The following is a 19,993-nucleotide window of genomic DNA, read 5'->3' as shown; positions in this document are numbered from 1 at the left end:
CTGCCCCGCCCACCTCCTCCTCCCTGCAATTCCTGCTGCCCACTTGAGTGTTTGGAAACGTCCTTCATCCCTCCCTGCCCCATTTCTACCCGCCTTTCTGTGCCTCAGTGGTCAGTGGTGTCTGTCATGCATCTTTGCGGGTCATCAGACTGTCTCGTGTTCCTCCTAGACGTGGCCGTGCCTTTCTCACCCACCAGTGACTCCGTCTCCTCCCATCCCACCTGTCCGTGCCCTGCTCACGCTGCTGCCTGCCATTGTGTTCGCCCATGCTCTGTACTGCCTCTTACCATCACATTCCCTCCTCTCTGAGACGAACATAAAGGGGGATGCTTTTACAGTTCTGGAAGAAGAAAAAAAAATGTTTGTTAATCTGTTGTGACGATGCACTTTTCTGTATAGTACTGTACATTTTGGCATGTACCATTACAGGCTTCAGTATACAGTCGGGTTTGTTCTTCACGGTGTATCTTTATAATAAATAAGATAGTTCTGGCCGCCTTTGTCTGCTTGGTGTAATTATCCATGATGTCTTTGTTCCTTTCTTTTTTCTCATCATTATTTCCCCCCAGAGAGCTGGGTCCCATTAAATGATGTGAACTTTTCACCTTTAAAAAACAATTTTTTTTAATCTGTCATTTTTGTTTGTACATTTAAAAAGAATTATCATGCACAGGACCTTTTCCAAGAGGCATAGTTTTTCAGAGTCATGGCTTGGGGACTCCCATATAGCAAAGGAAAAGGCACTGGGGGACTCTGAACTCAGAGACTTGAGAGAACACCTAAACACACAGTAGATTGATCTTTCCATTGAAAATGACTAGTTGGCATAATAAAACTTGTCAGGCTGATCTTTTATTTCATTTGAATATATTGAAATTTAGCCCTTATGTACTGACTCTGTTTAGAATTCCCCAGGTATTGATATTTTTTTTTCTTCGAACATTAAGGCCAAATTTTTAGGTCAGGCAATGCATAATAAGTAGTTAAACTCAATCAATCATGTGTCAGATTAAATGCGGTTAAGAGATGTAGAGTTTCAAAAAATGACGTAAATCTAAATTTAACTTTTGATTGAAGTATAAAATATATACAGAAAAGGGCACAAGTCATTAGTGCAATAATTTTCACAAAATAGCAGAACTGGGAGTCATAGCTCAGTGACAGGACACATACTTAGCATGTGCAAAACCCTGGGGTCAATTCCCAGCACCAAAAACAAGGGGGAAAAAATGAAAGAAAGAAAGAGATAAACTCACTAACACATTCACCATCCAGATGAAGAAATAGCTTGCCATCAGATCCTGAAACTACTGTGCTCATCCCTCTACAAAGTATCCTGAAGAATCATCCTGGTTTGGTTTTTCTTCTATAAAAGGGCTCGTTCAGATGCAGTATTTGTGCCTGGTTCCTTCTGTTCAAATTTATGTCTGGGGCTATGGATGTAGCTTGGTGGTAGAGCACTTGCCAGGCAAGTGCAAGTTTCTGAGTTCAGTCCCAGCACTGCAAAAAGAAAAGAAGTACTAAGAGTCATCATTTTTGAACTGGAAGTTTTTCCATTATTATTGCTCTATAGAATTCTACCATAGGAATAAGCTCAATATTTTATCTGTTTTAGTACTTCCTAATTAAAATTTGGGTATTATATGCAAACCTCACCAGTTAAAGGCTGAAGTAATTGTTTTTCCAAAACCTGATGGAAGGATATTCAAGGAAGCCATTTACTAGAAGGCCTACCTGAAGGCACGTTTGGTTATTTTTATTTCACACATACACACACACACACACACACACACACACACACACACACACACACACTGTCCAACCCGGAGGCAAGAAATATTTCCGAATGATGCTGAAACTAGTACTAGATTTACTTAATGTTATGATCCTCTTATCCAATGCTGAATGCTTTTCCTCTATGCCCACTTTGGGGACCAGAGAGCTGGATTTAGAGGCTTCCTGCCATGAACAAATGCCTAAATCAGACTGTAGAATTGCTTTATCAAAAGCCCCACTGTTCTACATCTCCCTTAATGCTACCCTTCAAACCAGAGCCTTGGCTTGCCCCTGCCCTCTGTGTGCAGATCCCTCACTCTGGGATCGGAGTCCCTTGGGTTGGGTCTTGTCATCAGAACTAGGGTTCATATGCCTGCACCTGATAAGGATTTAGGGAAGCAGGGAAAGAAGTTTTCTGTCTTCTACCTTAGAAGGTATACCTTAGAAGTTGGGACACCTAAGGAGAAAAATTCCCCAAGTTTGATCTAGAGTGTCAAAAAAGTCCTAGAAAAACAGAAACTATGGTAAATTCTGTTCCATAGGCTGGATTTTGGAAGATATGATTAATACACCTTTGGGAAACAATCACCGTGAGGTTCATCAATTCTTCGGTAACCTTTAATCTGTTTTTGCATGTGGATAGAAAACTTCTATAGTGAAAACCAGTTATTCTCTCAAAACCAGTTCTATCTCTCTTGCTGGGACTGGGCTGGATACTGTGTGTGTGAGAGAGAGACAGAGATAGGGAATATGGGGAAGGGAGAGATTGCTGCTCCTGCAGTTTGAAACAACATGCTTTATTCAACAGGAATATATTGAAGAAAGTTATGGCATGACCCAAGACCTTTACAGCTCTCAGATATTTGCCCTCCAAGAAAGCACCTGAGGGGGAGAATGGCTTCCTCTTTGCTGCCTGGGTGAACAGCTAAAAGGAAGGACCCTCTCAACAATGCTTCATTATACTCATCTTTTGTCTAGACGTCCCTTGGGTAAAAATTGTGCCCATTTAAAAGAAAGTTAAAAAAATATGGATGATAATGTCTGTAAACTAAAGGACAGGGAAGAATCGTCAATAGTCTCATGGAATATTCAGAGTTGTACAATGATGTGACATTAGCTTGAAAATGAGGTTTGAGATGCTCGACCTTTAATGGATCGCATCCATTTTTTTAAAAGGCAACATAGATTTGGAATACAAATTAAAATTTGAATTTTGGTCTGTGAGTCGAGATTGTTATGGCATTAGTAACTGAATATCAGCAGATGCATTAGGAAAAGGGGAAATTTTTAATAAGCCAAAATCTATTATCTGGTCTGAATTCAAACTCAGTTACTAACCTTCAACAAATTACCAAGCCATATCTCAATTTTCCCAAACAGAAAAAATCCACAGGGACATTTTTACTAAAATTGTCTCCTAATCTTAACACTATATTTATTTTCAGCAGAGTTGAACTCATATTTGGTAAGGAATTGTATATCCTTATTGGGTTTTTCTCCCTCACAGCAGTTCACTTTTGAAATCTCAGGAAATGAGATTTTTTTTTTTTTCTGCTAGGGATCAAACCCAGAGTCTTGCAGATACTAAGCAAGCACTCTACTAGTGAGCTACATCCCCAGCCCAGAAAATATAATTTTTTAATCAGTCTAGCATATGACAGTCTAGCATATGAACAAACCCATAATTTATTTTATCATTTTCCTATTACCAAGTAAGCCTGTTTGTAGATCTTGCTTTTTGATGAAATGTTAGCAATGTGGTGAGCAGCTCTATACATAATATAAATTTAAATCATTAATTTAATATTGACTCCTGAATGTGAAAACACAGGGTCAGAGGGTGTAAACATCTCAAAGGCTCATGATAAATATTGCCAACCTGTTTTCCAGGGAGAGTGCACAAACTTGCACTTCTGCCAGCAGTATATTACAACATATAACAAGAATAAAATATTATCATTTGTCTCGTTGCCAATGGAATAGGGGAATGGTAGGTTCCACCTAAACTCCTAGTAGTTCAGAGTTAATTTGCACATCCACATTCCTAGCATGCAAATTCCTGTTTAACTTACCTTGGTATCCTAAACCTCAGGCATCTCCCTATTGCCTCAACTGAACATCAGCAAATATGGATTTTCTTTCCTCGGGCATCTTAAACTCAACAGACCCAAAAACTAAATCCTTTTCTTTTATTCCAAAACATAATCTGTACCCTCCACACCCAATCTATTCTACTATCTTTTATCTTCACTTTAACCTAGCTCTGTGCTTCCTTCCCTTTGCCTCAACTATTACAGTAACCTACAAGAGTTCCTGAGCCTATCATCTCCCTCTTGCATTGATTATCTACACTTTTGATAATCATCTTTCTTAAAAACAGAACAAAGTACAGTGGCACACTCCGTAATTCCAGCTAATCAGGAGGCTGAGGCAGGAGGAGCACAAGTTCAAGGCCAGACTCAGCAACTTAGTAAGACCCGGTCTCAAAAATAAATAAATAAATAAAAAGGGCTGGGGGTGTAACTCAGTGATAGAGCGCCCCTGTGTTCAACTCTCAGTACCAACCAACCAACCAACCTAGAACCAAAAATCCAACCATCACTGGAAACACAACCAAGTAGCAGATGTTGTTTTAACATATTACATAATAGCTAACATGTATTGAGAGCCAGACTCATGCTACGAATGTTGATACACTCAATCCTCACAAGAAAATCTCGAGAAAAATACAATTACTATCATCATACTTGAACAGGAGAAAATTAAGCCACAGAATAGTTAAGAACTGGCTGGTATCAAAGGTCTAGTTAATAGCAGAGCCAGGATTGGATTCCAAGACTCTTGGTCCTGGAAGCTGTGCTTGTAACAACTGTTGTATTCTGACCCCTGTAAATCCTGTGCTCAAAAGTCACAGCTGCAGGGCCAGCACTGTGTCTCCTTCATCTTCATGTCCTCAAGCCTAACACGTTGCTAACTAAATAGAGAATCACTGAAACACAAACAAATTCCAGGACTACCTCCTCAGACCCCTGCCTGTCACAGGAGCCTTCCTGCCCATCACTTCCTTCTGAGAACCGTTACTTTCAGCCATACCAAGTTACCTTTCCCTGAACATGCTGGGCTGCATGCTTCCTCAACACATCCGCTCCTCAGCTCCAAATGTCCCCTAACTCATCCTAATACCTACCTGTAGATGTAATGCTCAGCCTTCAAAACCCAACTAAAATGTTCCATCCTCCATGAAGCCTTCCCCAAACCTCCCATCTGGCATCCATTGCTCCCTCTCCACACTTCCTTGGAGCTGCACTTTCATTCAGTCAGGCTCTCTTCTGGAGAACAAGCTGTGAACAAGACACAGAAGGTTCCTGGTCTCAGGAAGTCTACTGCCTAGTTAGATTAAAAAATAAAAAGCACCAAAGAATCCAAAAACTAAATTGGCAAGATCATTTATTAGGTGCTGATAGCTGCTAAGAAAGCAAAAGTGAAACAGAACAGGGTGATACAAGCCAGACTGTCTGAGAAGAGGTTTTAGATGGAATAGCTTGGTTGTTACCTCTCGGGGAGTAGCCTCTGAACTAACAGCAGAATGGTGAGAAGAAACCAGCCATGTGAAAAGGAAGAGAAAGACTCAGCTTGGCAGAGACAACACCATGTCCAGAGTGGTTACGGAATCAGAAGAATGTCACTGTGACTGGTGTACTATAGACAAGAAGAACTGAGATTAAAATGAATGCTTGAGAGGGAACAGAGACCAGACAGAACACAATTTTTCATATTTCTGGTTGTACACAAAGTAGAGTCACACCATTTGTGTCTTTATACATGTACTTAGGGTAATGATGTCCATCTCATTCCACCATCTTTTCTACCCCCTTGCCCTCTCCCTTCCCCTCCCACCCCTTTGCCCTATCTAGAGTTCATCTAAACCTCCCATGCTCCACTCCCCCAACCCCATTATGAATCAGCATCAGAGAAAACATTTGGCATTTGGGTTTGGGGGATTGGGTAACTTCACTTATCATCATATTCTCTAACTCCATCCATTTACCTGTAAATGCCATGATTTTATTCTCTTTTATTTCTGAGTAATATTTAATTGTGTATATATGCCACAATTTCTTTATCCATTCATCTCCTGAAGGGCATCTAGGTTGGTTCCACAGTTTAGCTATTGTGAATTGTGCTGCTATAAACATTGATGTGGCTGTGTCCCTGTAGTATGCTGTTTTTAAATCATTTGGGTATAGATGGAGGAGTGGGATAGCTGGATCAAATGGTGGATCCATTCCCAGTTTTCCAAGGAATCTTCATACTTCTTTCCATATTGGCTGCACCAATTTGCAGTCCCACCAGCAGTGTATGAGTATACCTTTTTCCCCACATCCTCACCAACACTTATTGTTGTTTGTATTCTTAATAGCTATATGTATAATATGTAAAGAACATTCTACTGTCATGTACATCCAGAAAGAACAAATAAAAAATGTAATCCTAAAAAAAGCACATAAAATTCAGTGTTATTTTAAACTAAGCAAGGCATATTGTTACCTTGTTAACATGTAATTTTTCTACTTGTCTCTTTATATATCATGAACACAGGAAACAAAATAATTATGTTTGTTCAAGCATTCCCAAGAACTAGAAATTCCCTGCCTTCTTCCTGAGTTAAGGAATCTGGAACCTAGGGAATTAATGAAAAAATAAAAAATTAATACTGCCCAGCATGCTGGTACACACCTGTAATCTGAGTAAACTCAGGAGGATCCTAAGTTTGAGACCAACCTTGACAACTGAGGAAGACCCTGTCTCAAAATAAAATAAAATGTACTGGGATGCAGTTCAGTGGTAGCACACCCTTGGATTCAATCCCAAGTACCACCATCCCCACCAAAAAAAAAAAAAAAAAAAAAAAAAAAAAAAAAAAAATCAATGTTACATATCTGCATGCAGCTAGAAGCAAGATTGTTTTCTTAATGGTTCAGGACTTTGCCATTTATATGAGCACCCTTTTCCTCTTTTTTTAATGTACATAGTCTGGATCTATATTGTGATTTGGCTCTTAGCACCTCATAAGAGTCCGCTTGTCTTAGTCCCCTGGGCATCTGCAGCTTTCTTAGATCTTTGCTGGGAACAGGCTTTTAGGGAAGATGTTTATGCTGCACTTAAGAGAGGATTTTGTCTGCTCTAATGAGCAAGAAGGACAGTTAAAGACCAAAATAAATAAATAAATAAAGCCAATCATCTTCTAAAAAGAAGAAAAGCACATCACCTCACTTGCCCACTTAAACTCCCTATGACATTGTTTGCACCCTTAAATGCAGATAAGCCTAAAACCAGATATAGCTTTGGACTTAGGAGTTATTTTTCCCCACATATTTCCTTTTTTAACTTAAGGTAGTTTAAATTAAATTTATTACAGTGGCAAAATTTCAGATTAATACAGACACTGAATTATTAATATTAATTACCTTCAAATGGAGAGATTACTGGTGATTTCTTATTTTCCTTTCTGTTTATATATGTGTGGGGTTTTTTAGCATTGACAACCAATTTACTAACTTTGTAAAAAAGGAAAACTAAAGTATTATTTTAGTATATGAAGGAGAGGAAGAGAAAGTCTTTGGGGTTGGAAACCTGATAGATTCTCCATCAAAGAAAGGGCTTTCGACCCTTGGTGGCAATCTCCACTCCTGCTCCACTTCCAGCCTTCTTCTGGGACCCCCTCATTCATGTAACTTGCATAATACACTTTACAAAAATCCAGAATTAGAACAATGGCTCTAATGATTTCCAAAAGTCTCCGCCAAGTCAGTGATTTTCAGAATGACCTCCATTCTTGTTTAGGTCATAATTTGACTCTAATTAAAACTAATATTATTCCTGTGTTTTTCTTTGAAAGAGAAAAACATGGAACGTAAGAAATTCTATTTTTCTTGTCAGTAAACACGTTCATGCTTAGTTAAAGAAAGAGAAGACGAAACTATTAAAAGGACTCTCATGGCTGGAAACTCCTTAAAGTTAGTTCAAATATGATGAGTATGTCCTCCTTGTAAAAAGCAAAGGGACATGGCCCCAATTTGCTGTTGGAGGGAAATGTTTATCTTAAAGATAAACTCTAGCTCCTTGGTCAAGAAAGTGATGCTATTACCAAAGCAGTCATGGGATAAATCTTGGGAGTCACTCCTCAGGGGCTTCATAAGATAAGCTCTGGGTCTCTCCAGAAATTTGGATATTAATTTGCCTAGAGCTATGACACCTGTCCCCACCACCAAGATTCTTCATGCAGAGTGTAAAGGGTATCAGTTAGGGTTCATGACTACCCACTCTGGACAATTTAAACAAAATGTAAATTTGCTTATAGCCTGATAGTCAGCTTTGGAGAACCCTCAGGAAAGCCAGAGAATGACCCTTGAAGGTCACCTAGCTCGGAACTCCCTCAGAGGAATACCAGAAATGACCAGAAGAGACCATGGCTTCTTCCACTGTTCCTGAGCCCAGACCCTATAGCCCACACCTACCACCGTCTGGCACTGTCACTTGAAAGGCAGGCAGGGAGGGAAGAGAGAGAGCCTAACTGGAATGTCAAGGCCATTGGTGGTGACACCCTTCTGTTCTTTCTTCCTTGCTGTGCGCATCGCTGGTGACACCTTTGTAGACCTGTGGTTTATAGGTCGATGGGGAACCCAGAACACACCAAGTCTACTCCCACTCACTCAGGTGAGCAGTTTTCACCTCAGTACTGCTCAGTACTTCCTGCCAGGCCCTTGCAGCACAGAGTCATAAATGGTCATTGTTTTCACCTCCTTTGGCTAAAGCCCATCTACTAGAGTGTCTCTGAAGATAAAGCAAACAATTTTAATAAAGCCTAAGGAGATTGGTAAGAAACTGATTCTGCACAGGGATATGAGCTCTGTTATCAGATCTTCTAAGAAAACCTAGAAATCTAGACTTTTCTCTGAATTCGAAAATTATTTGAGCCTGCACATTGGCATTTAATTTGTAGCCCCTAAAGGGAACTGGAAGCTTAGTCCAAGAAAAAGCCTTAAAAACATACTCTCTCTCCCATCTGCTCTCACAGTTTTCATTTGGTAACCCTCTTCTCACAAATCCTTCCCAATGTCCATTCACTAGGGCAAGGAAACCCAACTATGCTTTCAAGTACATTAAGAGATTGCTTCCGGGGCCAGGGCTGTGGTTCAGTGGCAGAGCGCTTTCCTAGCATGCTGAGACACTGGGTTTGATCCCCAACACCACATAAAAACAAATTTAAAAAGTTACGTCCAAAAAAATAGGCTTTAAAAAAGAGAGAGAGAGAGAGATTGTTTCCCACCCCCTTGATGACTCCTATACCCTTACACTATACAGAGAATGATAAAGTCTTTCATTCTGTCTGATTTCATGAAGCTTAACACCAATTTCTTTTAGTTTCTATCCAGAGAGTTGCTGAAAACAATCAATGATGAAAACAATATAGTGGTGGAGCATGATGGTGCACACTTGTAACTCAGGAGGCTAAGGCAAGAGGACTACAAGTTGGAGGCCAGCCTCAGCAATTTAGCAAGGCCCTAAGCAATTTAGTGAGACTCTGTCTCAAAATAAGAAGTAAGAGAGGATGGGGCTGTAGCTCAGTAGTAAAGTAGTCCTGGGTTCAACCCCCAGTACACTCCCCCCCAAAAGTATATACATATATATTATATGTATAGTATATATATTGTTCTAGGATGTTATGGGCTGAAATGTGTCCCCCCCAAATTCATGTTAACAGTCTAATGCACTCCCAGCACCTCAGAATGTGACTGTATTTAGATATAGGACCTTTAAAGAGGTGACTAAGTAAAAATGAGACCATCAGAGTGAGCCCTAATCCAACCTGACTGGTGTCCTTATAAGAAGAGGAAATCTGGACCCACAGCAGAGACATCAGGGATGTATATGCATAAAGGAAAGGCCATGTTAGGACACAGAGAGAAAGTAGCCATCTGCAGGCCAGGAAAAGAGACCTCAGGAGAAATCAAATATGCTAACATCTTGATGTTGGATTTCTAAGCTCAGAGCTGGGGGAAAATACATTTATGTGGTACTTGGTTGTAGCAGCCCTGGCAGACTAATCCATAGGCACTGAAAGGAAGCATTAAGCAACAGAGAGGGGAAGAACCTCAGATGAAAGCCCAGCCTCTTCTGTATGCAGGATTATAAACCCTATGGTCATGGTGCCTGGGTTTGGATACAGCAGGGTTTTTGTTTTGTTTTGTTCCATTTTGTTCTGTTTTTTTTTTGTTGTTGTTGTTCTGGGGATTGAACCCAGGGGGATTGAACTACTGAGCCACATTTCCAGCCCTTTCATTTTTTTATTTTGATACAGGGTCTTACTAAGCTGCTTAGGGCCTTACTAAATTGCTGAGGCTGTCTTTGAACTTGCAATCCTTCTGCTTTGGCCTCCCAAGGTGCTGGGATTACAGGCGTGCACAGATATAGGAGGGTTTTAATCCAACCAGACCTCCAGAGCCTCACCGCAGGATCTCATGTAAAGTAGTGCATCTGCACTGATGGCCACTTACAAATTATAGGGAACACTGTTTGAGATATTTTCTAAATCCCCCGGGGAGATTTTTCAGTACAATGGAGTTTGAGAATCATTATCACAAATATGCAAAAATTCTACAGCAGCAAACTTTTAAAATACAAATGTGCCAAAAAGATTTTTCCATAGAGTTCATGTCAACATACTAAAAGTAATTTCAGAAAAATCGAGAGGTCCATTAATTCAGATGTGTTTCAATATATGGTCGCTAAGTTCTCTAATGAGCTCCCAAATTTAACCAAAATGTTAATATGACTCCTCTTTCTTTTTCAGCACCCCAAAATGACCAACCAAATTAATCCCTTGGCTATGGAACATGTGAACGACATACATTTCCCATTGACAGGCCTGCACAGTGGCCTCTCAGCAAAGGGGAGTGAAGCCTCCATCAGCACTGAGAGGAAAAAGAGCCCAGCTTCTGCTGCTCCTCAAAAGGATCGGCCCCACAGAATAAGTCCAGCAAACACATGGGTGAGGAATAGGTGATTGCCGTTCATTGGTAAAAGTTTCCTTTATCATTTACAATCCATTATATTTTCTGACCTATAGTTTCACACCAGAATAACTTTGGAGGGATGCAAATAGAGTTCGGCAGACACTCTTGTGGGGAACAAAAAGAAACCTAGCCGCTGCCCTGTCTTCTTTAATATGAGCCATAAAAGACTCTTGGGGGGGCAGGGGTTGTCTACTCATATCACAGACTTGAAAGGATTTAAGCCAGGAGATCCAAGAATAAGAAAAGATTATATAAATCCTAAGATGTATGCAGAGAAGATGAAAATAGATCCCCTTCAAAAGTAGGGTCAAGTTTTAAGGAGAGAAAGACAGGGCTTAATGAATCTACCTCCTCTTAAGAAACTGGTCCCCAAAATTTCCATTTCATCACCATGACAACTAGTACTCCATCATTGCCATAGTAACCAGCTGAATAGCATTAGTCTAAAGACACGCTTTCTGATTGGGTGACCAACGGAAGCCATTAGGAGCCACACAACAATGCTGAAAAGGCTGTCTGCAATCACATTGACCTATTTCTAGTTTCTAGTATGCTTCAGTTCTCCAATGTGCTTCCCTAAAATCAAACGTTTTAGGGGATGAATAGATTTCAAAAAGTGTATAATACTTGTATTCCAACAAGCCACTGCTAATTTCAAAAACATTTGTTGTCTAATACCCTAGTAGTGTGATACTATATGAAAACCACACCCACCACCCTGCCTTGCAGTTTAATCCTGATCTCCTGTTATAGCAACAGGGCATGCTAGCCATTTCTAAAACTAGATGTTGGTTTTGAGTGACAAGCTGCTGTCTTTGTTTGATAAGGCCGCTGACAAGCTGAATGGCAAGAAAACTTTAAGGGCGGGGAATCACAGTGTGGTAAAATAACAAAGGGCAAGTACTCCTGCATGTGGATCTTATTTGTGCATATCCATTAACTAGAATTTACAACGTGAAAATGTTTTTTTTTTAAATGCTGTACTCTCAGAAAGCTATTGAGTTTTTTAAAGAAAAACTTTTTTTTAACTTAATAATTTGGTTGGTACTTGCTCAATGCAAATTATTTGTATACTCATGAACATTCCTGGAATGCTGTTGAAAGCAAGCATACCTTGGGGGATCTATTCCAACCCCAGCCCACCTCCTCCTCCTAATTGGCCATTCTTTCACTAGGTGTGTACTCTCAGGAAACTTCCCTGAAATGTCCAGCTCTCATAAAATAGACACTGAGAACCTATCAGCAGGCAGCGCCAGCGTTGCTAAAGCAATTTACTTGAAAGGGCAATCTAGGTAGAAGGTGGAGAGTTGGGGGAAAAGGGGAGGAACTTTCCTCGGAACTGGTTTTGCAGAGCATGAACAACCAACTATTACAGATCAATGAAAATTAAGCTTTCTCAAGATGCCTTTATGAATCCAGCAAATATTTCTGAGCATCTGCTATATAGTACATACTCTTTAAATGCTCAAGATATGTAAGTGAACAGATGATAAACCTGCTCTTGTGGAGTTTACATTCACGTTTTACATAAGATTGAGCAAATGGCAATTATCCATATCCAAGAATAGAACTTTTTTGTGTGGGTTGACAGCAACTATAGGTGAGCCCCAATCCCTGGCATTCCTTGGCTTTGCCATGTGCATGTTGTCCTAGTCCTGATGCTAAAGGCTGGAAATAAAAAGGTTAGCAAGAACAGGCTTGGGCTCTGACAGAACAGAGAGGAAGAGAGTTGCTCAGAATGAATGGCCATCCACTTATGACCACAATTAGGCCTTCAAAGGAAAGGAACTTAAGAGCCCTCAGTCAAAGAAGACTGGCAAGGCTAGATGGGGAGGGGTTGGGGCTTCCTGAGGAAGTGATGCTTACAACAAGGGATGAAGGATGCAGATTAAAGGGGGCAGGGGATGACATATGATGGAGGGTGAGAAAAAACTTTCAAGTCATGGGCCACAGCATGGGTCATCCCAGAGACCCAGAGAGAGCCAGGGAAGAATGTTTAAGAGGAGGCTCAGAAAGAGGGCAGGGTTGCATACCCCTGACAACACCCACACTGTAGTGTTCATTAAAAAATACACCGTTAGATTATTAAACGATATGCTAAGTCAGACTATACTCCTTAGTTAATTTAATGATTTTAGTTTAAGTCTATAAATGGAAAATAACTTTTATGTATTGATTTATTTTGGTACCAGGGATTGAACCCAGGGGCAATTAACTACTGAGTCACATCCCCAGCCCTTTATATTTGTTGACACAGGATCTCACTAAATTGCTGAGGGCCTTGATAAATTGTTGTGGCTGGCCTTAAATTTGTGATCCTCCTGCCTCAGCCTCGAGTTGTTGGTATTACAGGTGTGTACCACCATGCCTGGCTAAATTTTATTTATTTTTAAAATATTTTTTGTAGTTGTAAATGGACACAATACCTTTATTTTATTTATTTATTTTTATGTGATGCTGAGGGTCAAACCCAGAGCCTCACATGTGCTAGTCAAGTGCTCTATCACTGAGCTACAGCCCCAGCACCAAACTTTTATTTTTGGTTGGGGATTATAATAAAAGGAATTTTGTTTGGTTTGAGATTAGAATAAAGGAGATTTCAACTCAACAAACAACTCTTGAACACTATTTATATACCAGGCATAAGGCAAAATGAGATAGAAGAAGACATAATACCTGATCCTTGTGGTCTAGAATACATATAAAACTGTATACAGATTCATCTAGAATACTCAGAAGGTGATTAGAAAGAGGTACATGCATGGGGCAACATTTATCTGAACATTTGCTGCTAGACAAATAGAGGAGAAATGTTAGGGACTCGTGGGAAGGCAGGTGGTCAAAGTGTCTCCTGAGTCACTTGGCACAGTGCCGCTGTGAAGTTCAAGGTTATATTTGCAGATCTGTTCTGAGTCTCCAAAGAAAATTCAATTTCTTCCTCCTAGAAAAAAACTTCAGTAATTGTAGTTGCCTATCTAGCCACAGTAGCAGGATCAATTCATTTTAAATGAATATATGAGAATGGAAATTCAAGCACTGCTAACACCAAGAGAACAGATATAACCCATAAGAAGTGAGGAAAAAGTTTAGGACTATGCCTTCTTTAAAGGGGAGAGAAGTACAATAGCTACCCAAATACGTCTTTGTCCAAGAGAAACTCTCTGACCCATGATGAGGAATCCCTCAGGAAGAATGACTAATATTAACAGATGCATTTGGTCTCCTCCAAGCCATTTATAAATGAAAAGCACTGCACGCAAATATTTATCATCTTCACTGTTAATAATTACTATTTTTCTTTTACATTCATTGTGTAACAAGAGTTACAAATTCCACAATTCATACAAGCACAGTAAGGTAAAGAGAGAAGACCTGAATTGGAACCTTAGAGCATGCTGCTACTTCACAAAGCTACAGTCTCTGCCAAATAAATATAATTCAAGGTGCAGAAACCAACAGTACCACAGACAAAATTTCTATATGACAAGGAAAAACATGTACCATGGATCTGTTTTACAGGGTTGTAGAGTTTTCAATTGGAAAGGAAATTTACAAGCTTCTGTAGATCAACCTCCAATCTACACAATCTCTGTCTTAGTCATTGGATTAAAAAAAAAAAAATGAGGGCTGGGGTTGTAGCTCAGTGGTAGCACACTTGCCTGACTGACATGTGTGAGGTACTGAGTTCAATCCTCAACACCACATACAAATAAAGATATTGTGTGTCCATCTCCAACTAAAAAATAAAAAAGGAAGGGAAAAAAGATAGAGGGAAAAAGAAAAGGAGAGAGGAAGAATAGAAGAAAAAGAGAGAGGAGAGACAGAGGAAGAATTTGAACGAATTAAATGGTGTAGGGGTGCGATTAGATTCCCAAAATTCAACACAACTCACTCTGTTTTACCTCCCGCACTGTTTAGAAGGTCTGGTGAGGTATAAATAAACTGTACTGTTCAAAAGGCCACTCTGAGTTCATCCTATCTTTAACAATAACCCCGTGGTACTACATCAAAGGCTTTGTAGAAGATCCATCTGTACCCCAGGGCCCTGACCTATTCAACATTCTTACCAGTGACCTGGATTACATATACTATGTAATTACCATGAGCCAATGGTTATCTTTCTGAAATTTTTCTGGAGGGCCAGTATGTAACCTACTTTTTAAATGTAAGTTTTAAAATCAGGATGAAGAATATTTCTGTTTATAGCACTCAGGAAGGGTATTAAGTGAATAAACTAGGTGTTCTCTTCCATAATTAATTTCTATGCTGCTAATGAGGAGTTTTCCCTAATGAGGAGTTTTCCACTGAAGTTTCTCTCCGTCCTCTGCTTTGTCCCTTCTTTCTTTTACAAATTATAAGAATGTCTCATACCTTAGAAGAGCTCCCAATGTAATAAACGAGAGAAGACATTTTCTCTTTTGTGGAGGTTTGAAATTTCATAGCATTTTTTTTTTATCATGCCTGGTTTAGATGACTGGAGCCCAAGGTGGGGGCCAGCCACACTGTACCCCAGTGACTGTAGTACAAAGCAGAAAGGTAAATGCCATGAGAATGGCATGAACAAATTGAGACAGCAGTCTTTGAAGGGGAAGAAATTTCTCCCAGTAGGGTAATAAGGAAAAATGATACAGAAGGTAGATTTTTTCTGAGTCTTTAGGGAGGCAGATGATTTGGGGAGGTACAGATGGCACAGGATATGATGATCTATTCTAGATCAAAGGTTTTCAAAGTACAATCCTTGGGTTTGCAGTATCAACAATACCAGAGAATGTACTAAAAATGCAGATTCTAGGATCTGTCCCTGACCTACTACATCAGAAATGAGTCTTAGTGTTATTTGGCATCCAGGTGATTCTGATACATAATCTAGTTTGAAGATCAATTATTTAGATTTAAGGTTCTCAACCTAAACTTGAATAAGGAAAAAATCACATCTTTATTTTCCCTAATCTTTAACACAATTTTAGCACTTTCCTTCCATTGTAGATGTAGGCAATAAACTACTGTGCTAATTATTAGGACCAAGGCTAGATTTTGTTATTCAATGAATTAATAAGAACACAAGAAACAATCAATTTCAAAAATATTTTTGACTTTATTTTAATATAATTGTTTCCTTTGTAATTCTGTATATGTTATTTTATGCATTGAATATATTCTAAGAAAGTGTCCAGAGGTTTTACAGAATGCCAAAGAGATCCTACTATACAAAAAGTGTAATGAACCCCTAGTCTAGAAAGATCCCAGACAAAGAGAACTCAGCAAATACAGGACTGGGCAAGCATTCCATTTTGAGTGAAACATGAGTTAAAGCAAGGAAACAGTGGAAAAGAAAAAAGTGCAAAGTTTGAACCTGTCAGATGTGAATTTTTTTCCAGGGAATTCCTTCATCAAGACATCTTTTAAATTAGGGGCAAAAAGCAATTTATAAAGACTTACCTAATAAAGGTAAAAAGGATGGTTGGAATACAAAGAAACAAACTGAGAAAGCAGAGACAAGATTAGCACAGGTCCAAAATGGCTGTAGTTAGGCTCCCTTTCCAAAGCTTCCATCTGGCAGGCTATGTTTTTAGTGTGTATTCAAGATCATAAACACTCTGATTCAGCATATGAACTCAAAGTCATAAACATTTGCTTGTGAGCAGGCGCCCACTGATGTAACCTGTTGGCAGTATGCCTTCTTTGTCTGACCTGCAAATAAAGAAGTTCTATGGACAGGACTCAGAGGGCTAAACGGAACTGGCTGAGGGCTGAAGCTAGAGCTGGGGGCTGGTTAAGGGTTATTGCCACCTCCAAATAAAGACTGTCTACTCTCCCAGCTGCATCTTGCATCTTCTTCCACCTGCTGGGATCCCGAAGCTGTCTCCTGGATGTGAGCCCCTACCTGACACAAGATTTCTAACCGACTTGACTCAAAAAAAAATCCAAAGTAAGGAAAGAGGGCAACAAAGTAGGAGGGTGCTCCAAGGATTTAATATTAAGAGAAGAATCAAAGATGACTCCAAAGTTTCCAGTGAGACTCAATGGAACAAGAGCTACACCAAGGAGAAACTAAAGAAAATGTAGAGCGAATTTGAGGAGGTAAAGTGCTCAGTGGGCTACAAGATATCCAGGTGAAAACCTTTAGCATTTATTTACAAGACTCTAACCTTCCAAACTCACTGCATCTCCTGAACATTTATTTAAACTTTGAGAGTACCTCCTCAACAGATTTTTTATACTGGGGGCCCATGGGCCCAGAGGGGATTAAATGAACTGCAATTACAATAGCAAATTACATTTGTGTGGACATGTGGGAAGAGGTGTGTACTTTCAATATAAACTCAAAGGGTATGTGAATCCTTTGTCTTCCACAAAAATGTGAAGTACTTAATTCATCCTCTAAACACTCCAAATAATTATGCTAGTCAGCTTTCTGTCACTAAGACAAAACACCGGAGATAGACAACTTAATAGAAGGGACTGCTTATTTTGGCTTATAGTTTCAGTCCCTAGTCAGTTGACTCCATTGTTTCAGGGCCTGTGGTGAGGCTGAATGTCATAGTAGGGAGGGCATGGGACAGCAAAGCTGCTCACCTCATGGTGGCTAGGAAGCAAAGAGAGAGGGGAAGGGGCAGGTCCCAATATCCCTGTCAAGGGCATGCTCCCTGTGACATAATTTCCTTCCTCTAGACCCTACCTCCTAAAGGTTCCACCACAAACTGGCAACCAAGCATTTAACACATGGGTCTCTGGGGGACATTTAAAATCCAAACCACAGCACAAGGTAAGACTTCTGTCTGAAGCTTCAAGGAGGGAACACAAGTCTTAGGACAAACCAACGAAGTCTCAGGAATGAAATGACAGCAAGATTACAGTCATTTTTGAATGGTTCTGAGTCAGTAGCAGTTCACTGCACAGTCACCAGATGAGGAAGGAGTTTGGAATGTCTTGGTTAAAATTCAATGGAAATAACAGTAGAGTTTCTGACTCATCTCCTGAGCCAGTTGTCTGAATACCTGTCTCTACAAGAGCAGTCATGAAAACCCCAACTGTAAACACTAAAAATGGTCATTTTTATAACAACTCCTGCACTGCTTAGTTTTCCAGTGTTGGAATAAGGCAAGTAGCGCTGATTATGCCAGGATGGAAAGGAAGCCACAGTTTAGGAGCTGTTTTGCTTTCAGATTGCCCCCTACTGGCTAATTTCAAAAACTGTATTCTCATTCCCAATCCTGCCAAAGATTTTGCAATTATGCTGCTTTTTCTTTTCTTTTAATGCTGCTATTTTGATATAGAGCATCTCTAGAGAGTTCAGATCTCTCAAAAAAGGTCTAAAAAAATTTAACAGAGGCCTACCAGCTCCAAAGCCAAAATAAAACAATATCAAAATGTCAACATTAGGAAACTACAGTATCAACTAATGATGGATGCTCACTAAAAAAAAGAATACCTTTAGTGTGATATATATATGAAGTGACAATGAATAAAACACAGGAGGCCAAGATATTAGAAAATTAAAAATTATGTCCACAGAATGGAATAGGGATATAATAGCCTTTAAAATATTTGGTTGCTTTTTATTAAAAGTAATTACTTTCGTTAGGTGTTATGGAAAGTGGCGTTCACAGTAAACTTAATAAGCATAATATCAGAGACTGTGACTGAGTAACCAAAGAGCTAGAATTGAGTTCTTAAATACTTGGTGAAGACAAAGAAAAGGAAACAAGGACTGTCTTACCTCTAACTGGAAAGCACTAGAATGAAAGGGCCTTAGGCCTTGTTTCCTGAGGCCATGGTTCTGACCAGGACAGCAGAATGCCTTTGTCTCCTAATGTCATAGTCACTGTTCACTACTCTAGTGTCCACTTCCTCCTCCTCTCCGACTATTTTTCTTTCCTCTTTAAGTTGCATCTATCCCCAGGTCTACATTGTACTTCCTTATATTGGCACAAAGAAAGGTATAAGGAGAAGTCAGTTGTACTTTATTCTTTCCCTTTATTAGGTCCCCCACCTTTTTTTTTTTTTTTAATCCAGGAAATGCCTTACCTTGGCTCACTTTGGCATTAAAACTTAGAAGACTGATCATGTTTGGGTTTTCTTTCCATTGTCCCCTTCCTATGTAACTAACATACGGTGATAAACATAGGACATCATCACCATCTGATGAGCATACTTCTCTGAAAGTTCAGGAGCCTGACACAGGAGGCTTCCCAAAATCAAGAATACCTCAAAGCTGCAATGGATGTGGCAACTCCCAGAGACCAGCAACCCAGATTCACCTATAAATGTCTTTAATAGTAAACTTCAACTCACAATTCTATTTGGGGGTATGTGAGTACTTTTCAAGAAATATAAGAACAGGGATCATTTTATGGAAATCAATTTCACATCCTCAACTTCCTTATGAACTCTTTGCTAAAATAAGCCTGTGAAGGTGCCATTCATAGGCTACATGTCTTCTACCTTCTCCTACATGAACACAAGCTCATCTCTCACCCATAAGTTTATGATGATGTATGTGCAGACAATTTTCCATGGGGTTCTCATGTTTCTGTAGGCCTTGAGAATGAAGCACTGACTGCTCTTAGTTCAGGACCATCCTTCAGGGATGTCTGTATAGCAAGCATCCTTGGAAGAGTGTCTTTCTTCCCTGTAGAGACAACCTGCTACTGTGACTATAATAATTGTCTTGTCTTCTGCCAACATCCATGTTTGTGGCAGGATAGCTTATTAGCCAACAAGTAGGGGGAGACCAAAAAATTAGGATTCCTTGTTCTTAATATGGGGTATTATTGCAAGATGTAAAAATTCCTGTTCACCAAAGAAAGGAACATTGAGACAATTTCTTTAATCAAGTCACCATAAACAACATACCTATTCATTTGAAAGATATATTTCAAATTAAATGTAACTTTTATGCTTAGCATATATTATATTTTCTAATGCATATATATATCATTTGGTCATTAGCTCTTAGAACCTATGGTAACACAACATTTATATATATGTATGTATATGTATACACACACATTTAGAAGGGAAATCAACATTTTATTTTAATATCAATAATTGCAGTATATAATAAAACCCATTTTTGGGGTGAAACAAAATGATTTCAGTTTTTTGACAGTGCTAGAGACTGAACACAGGGTTTCATG

This window comes from Urocitellus parryii, chromosome 5 (genome assembly GCF_045843805.1).
Source record: "Urocitellus parryii isolate mUroPar1 chromosome 5, mUroPar1.hap1, whole genome shotgun sequence".
Lineage (NCBI taxonomy): Eukaryota > Metazoa > Chordata > Mammalia > Rodentia > Sciuridae > Urocitellus > Urocitellus parryii.
This window is presented reverse-complemented; position numbering follows the sequence as displayed.